The sequence below is a fragment of the Lonchura striata genome, chromosome 3, assembly GCF_050655825.1.
Source record: "Lonchura striata isolate lonStrDom1 chromosome 3, ASM5065582v1, whole genome shotgun sequence".
Classification (NCBI taxonomy): domain Eukaryota; kingdom Metazoa; phylum Chordata; class Aves; order Passeriformes; family Estrildidae; genus Lonchura; species Lonchura striata.
Genome location: NC_140705.1, coordinates 11,459,297 through 11,465,296, shown reverse-complemented (window position 1 = coordinate 11,465,296; position 6,000 = coordinate 11,459,297).

The following is a 6,000-nucleotide window of genomic DNA, read 5'->3' as shown; positions in this document are numbered from 1 at the left end:
AAGAGGAGGGAGAAAGGATGTGGTGTTATGCACACTCTCAGTGCTAACAATTATGTACAAGGTATCTTAAAATTACCAGCCTTTCAGCTGATAACTGACAGCTCTCCCACAGCAAGCAGGTGAGCAAGAAGGAAAAAAGGCAGTCCATAAAATCTAGTATGGCTGTTAAATATACCTTGAAAGTTAATCTGACTGCATGCAAAAATGTATTCTAAATTAACATCACAGATAATTTGGTGTTAACAGGAATAGTAAAAGTGAGAGAGATTTTGCAATCTCACCCTTGTAAAGTGACCCTTGTAAAATGTCCATCAGGAAATTCATCACTCATTTTTTTCATAGGGTTGCAATGCAAAATAATATATTCAAACTACTACTCCATCTGTCTCTCTCTGTTAACTCCTCCTCCACGATTCTGTTCCTAGACAGTGTGTTTATGTGCTAGCCTAATTCAAATGGGGAGATAAAAAACACAGTTCTTCTGCAAGTGAAATCTCTAAGAGCAGACACATTAGATAGACTCAGGCCATTAACTAAAACTCAGCAACTTATGCTGGGCTGTCTCTGCTCTTAGATATGCCTCCTCTGGGGATACAAATTATTTCCTAAATCATCACTGACTTGATTTGCAGTGAAGCACAGTCCTGCCATGGGTGTGCAGTAGTTCTAAGACCTCAGAGAGTCAGGAAAGTGCCTGTCTCAGAGTTATGAGTGGTTTTCTTAGAGCTCCCCTGTAGCCCAGGGCAGTAGGTATGACGATTGACAGAATTTAAAAGGACAGAGGTCCTGAGTTAAAGCTTTAGAAGGCAGGCTATGGCAGTTCTTTCTTCTCTGAACAGGACCTCCCCTCAAGAGTGTTGGTCATGGCCATATAGCTCACACAAAGCACAGATGAAGCCATGGCATCACCCCTCCTCCTTCCTGCTCATGCTTTCATCCCCTCCAACATGGAGCAGGGGATGCCCTCCCCAGAACCAGCACCATAACCTAAGTTATGTACAAGATCTCCTGTAACTGAGAGCACCTCTCAACGTTTGTCTGCATCAATAAAACCGAGGCAAATTAAGCCAAAGAGTTAAACCAGGAAGTAATTTGGCCCTTGAAACCTAGATGGGATTTGAGAATAGGAATTTATGTGTGGTGGAGAGCAGTGTGTGGAAATGCCTGGAACCAAATGCAAAGCAATTTAGATTACTGTGATAGCACAAAAGCGCTTTGTGTAGACGATTTAAGACATCTGCCCATGGTCCAGACATCTGTGTGCAATGAATACCAGTTCTGAGCTCTTTATTTATCATTCAGTAATGTCCATTAATAATTGCTGCCCCCATACAGCCCTCTCTTTGTCTATATGTAGTTATATATGGTTACTTGATGAGTGTAATAAACAAGGAAAGAATGACTCGTTCTTAAATTGAAAATACAATCTATGATCTAGTTCTATTTCAAATATAGACAAACACATTTTACTCTTCCCTCCCATTCTCTCTCTGTCCATATTTAAAAATGCTATTGCACATTTATATCCCTCAAAGTAATGGATACATAAAGTAGCTCCTGTCATACAGATGGGTCACACAGAGAGAATCTTTTAGTATTTTTAGCTCATCTTCAGTCCTTCTCCTCTTCAGACAGATTTTCTTGGTGACTATCAATACTTCTCTGGCTTTATACTCATATCTCACTGATTTGGAAACCTGTCTTTATGTAGAGTCTAAGAGACCTTGCAATATCTTTTACTTCTCTAGTAAGTCTTTGGTGCTGTAAGAAGGTAGGAAATTTTCTCTGGTGTGCAGCCATACACCAGTACTAATTAGACTTTGTAGCAACAGACATAGCAAGTGAAAATCATGTAATGTGTGTAATCACCTGCAAATAAACAGACTTGATCCATCTGTTCCAGTAATTCAATTTCTTCTTAGCAGTTCAAATGAAAACATACATATGCAAGTGAAGAGTAATCCTCCCAAAATGTTGTCATAAAATTTAACTTCTAAGTCTAACTGTAATTTATTTAAATACACCTTTATGCTTATCTATTGAAGTCTTATGTTTGATACTACAATCTTGAGTGGAAAACAATCTGATCCTCTTTGATTTTGGTGACTTTTGGATTAAGCTCCTAAAATATGGAGAAATGTTCCTAGCACACTGAAATCAGTGAAAAACTTGGATTTAATGGTTGTTTTCTTTTTAAAATTTGAATAAATTGAATAACTGTCTTCAATGTCATCAGTGTTTATCTGTATCGCATTGCTTATAGAGCTCCATTTTGCTTGTGGGGAGAACAGAAGTCTAAATTCAGATGATGCAGCTCCTCTCCCTGGAACTGGAAGCTGTTCAGGGTTAAGTTAAAGATTTTACTGCATTTTCTCATGATGGTTAGGAAACAGTTCTGTCTTTTTTTCAGTTTTCCTTCTTCTGTGGAAAGAGACTCTAATAATAAAAGCCAAATTATGAATGACCTTTATGCAGGACTATGAAACACATGGATAAGGTGTGGGAATATCCCCATCTTGTCCAATGGAAAATGTAAGGAACCAGTCTCATATATGGAGACCACCTTATGAATAAGGCTAGAATGGTAAAATGGTCTTAACTTCCAACTGAACTCCACAGAATGTGTGAAATACTGTGCAAATCAAAAGCTTGTTGGGTTTTCCAAACTCTTCTTCCAGTTTTTCCTCTTTATCTTGAGCAGTTAGACAAACCAGAAATCATTGTGCTGAGCTAGAACATTATACTGAGGTTTGGGCAGTCTGTTTCAGATTTTCTAAGTGATCTTGGATGTCTCATTAGACACCAGTACCTACATTCTCCATTTATAAGAGAGGGGTAGTAATGGTTCATAGTACTGCTAAGTAAGATACAAAAAGAGTTTGTGAACTGCTTTTACACTACAGAATACATGCACCAAAATGACCAGGTAAGAATAGAAGATCATTTATGATCTACAGCAACATAATTATTTTAAATTGAATCAATCTAGATTTACACTGTATTTGGGCAAATACAGGGGAAGTGTTCTCTAGGTTATGTATTTTACAGGAGAAAGTTTGTGGCCTAATGAGATACTGGTCACATCTGGTCTGTGTTTCATATACTCTATGGATTCCACAATAAATGTCATTGAATGTTCATTAGTTTCAGTCAAAAAATGGCATTATGTCCTGGTAATAAGTTTGACATTTGTTTTACTCCAAAACAGATATAGAGAGCAGAAATAATGAAATACTTAGCAGAAGAGAAAGTTCAAAAGAACTGAACTTCAGTCTGGAGGGAAAAAGAATTCAGAAGAAATTAAATCTAGAATAATCTAGGAGTTATTCTTCAGGTTGCTTAGATGTTGGATGAAAATCTCTTGAGTTTCTGGATATATATATATTTAGAGATTATAGACTAACTGTCTTTAGGATTGGACTTTCTGATTGTAAAGGTCTTTTCCAATCTAAATAATACTATGATTCTGTGATCTCACATCTCTCCATAGCAGGCCAAATTCCCTTGCCAGACTTCACCAGCTGCAATGGGCTCTGATGTGTGGATGAGTAACAGTCTGTCCTGCATCCTGGAAGTTGTTGCATGGCATGAGACTCCTCTCAATGGACAGAAACTGAAGATATTCAGCAACTGAACCACAGCTCCCACAGGGTACCATGGTAGGTGATGACAGAATGCGAAAACCAATACCAATAATTTCAGAATTCCATGGACACTTAGTAGTTTTGCAGTGTCCTGGCTCTGGCCAATAGCCAGGAGGGAGCATGGCGAGGACTTGGAGGTTATTCTACCATCTCACGTCATTGCTGGGAGCAGGGAAAGGGACTCTCTTCCTGGGAGAAGGGGCTCCTTCTGGCAGAGCAAATGTGGTGGGGGAAGCTGTGGGGTAACGCTGGAAAACTTGTGGATTGAGATAAAACCAGATTGATAGGCAAAGCAAAAACCACATCCACAAACAAAGCAAAACAAGGAATTAATTCAGTGCTTTCCATGGTGGGCAAGTGTTCAGCCATCTCCAGGGGAGCAAGGCCACATCAAGGTAACAGTGACTTGGGAAGACAAACTCCATCACTTCAAACATCCCTCCATTTCTTCCTTCTTACCCCACTTTATACACTGAACATGATGCCATATGGTCTGGAATATCCCTTTGGTCATTTTGGGTCAGCTGTCCTGGCTGTGACTCCTCCCACCCTCCCATGTACACCTCACCCCCTTGACAGCAGGGCAGTACAAGAGGCAGGAAAGGCCTTGGGTCTGTGCAAGCCCTGCTCAGCAATAACAAAAATATCTTTATATTACCAGCCCTGTGTTCAGCATGAATCCAAAACACAACCCCATACCAGACACTGTGAAGAAAATTAACTCTACTCCAGCCCAAACCAGCATGTTCCACACCTCAGTACCATTTGCATCATGCCCAAGGTCCCACACTGTTCAATAAAACTTCATTACACATCCCCATTTCATCCTTTGAGTGTCACAGTCTTCTTCAGGCATCCACCTGCTCTGGTGGGGGACTTTCCATGGAGTAGAGATCTGGTGGATCTCTACTCCATCAAGGACTCATTCATGTCACAGTCCCTTCAGATCAAGTTCCCACTGCAGTTCCAGCCTGTCCAGTTCAGCAGCGCTGGAAGAGCAGCAATGCCCTGGCCAGGGAGGGCTCCAGCTGGGGAGTACTGGCTTGATGTTTTTATGGTACCATTGCCATGCCCTAAACAACACACAAATATTATATTCTAGATTTTATACATATTAGAGACAAGATTACTGCAATAAAACAAAATCATGTTACAGTTAGTGATATGACTTAATTTTACATAAGGTGAAATCCCCATGCAATACCATGGTTAAATTAAACAGCAGCAGTCTGACATCAGTGTCAGAGTAAGGATGTAACTATCCATCAACCTGATAATATTGCATGTTAATCCAGATGATGTCCCAGATTTTAGAGCTTCTGTGTGTAGCAACTGAACCCTGTGTTTGGAAAGCAGTTTGTTTTAAATTCCTTTGCTGTCTCTTTATAGCTCAGCATTGGGAAGCAGCACTGATGTTTACTTTCTTTCAATGTGCTTTGAATATCTTCATCCTCTTAAGGTGATGAGTGTTTTGGTTTTTTTAATCTCATGCAGTCAATGAACAGTGGCTGGTGTTCAAGTAAGTATTAATAAAATAACAGATTCTGCTGCAACTTCTTCATCTCAGATACCTGGAAAAATCCAAATTTTATAGGGAAAATATTTCTCACACACTTGTAGGGTATGAAAGCTCCTGTTTTGATACCGTGTTAGAACCTTCATAATTCATTCAGATAAATATTTTACTGAGTTCTGTACTATTTATTGCATTTGTACAGGAGGGTGCTACAGTGCCATTAAAGCTAAGCTCACTGTGGAATTCATCTATCTTTCCATTAAGGAATCAGGTTGCTCCATAGCTGATTTATTGTTGGCCTGCCTGTTTTGACTTTGGTAAGACCAGTCTCATCAGATGTATTGCTTGCATCTATGTTTATCTAGTGCTTTCACACTCAAACTGGAATATAAATAGATGTTTGTTGCTGAAGGAAGCAATTTTTAAAGTACCTGATTTTAACCAGGACAAGAAATTGGATATAGCATTAAAAGCATTTTTGATCATGTTGACAAATCAGTTTCCTTTGTGCAAATACTAAATGGTGCTACTTTAAATTGGAGGTTTTCCACATTTACTTGCAGTGGTATCTTTAAAAATCTCAGAAGTTTATGAGTCCATAAATCCCTCTACTTAGTACCCCAATATTGTAAGCAATCTTCTAGACAATAAGTTTCACCAGGTTCAAAAAACCACTCAAAAAAAAACATTAAAGTTTTTTCCTCCCCCGAACTCTCTAATGAAAGAATGTTCCAGACCTTTATTTAATTGGCATTTGGAAATGTTGTAATTTTTATCTAGGCTGGGTTCTGGAGCAGTTTATATTGATTTGTTGTACTAATACAGGTTGTGAGTCCAATT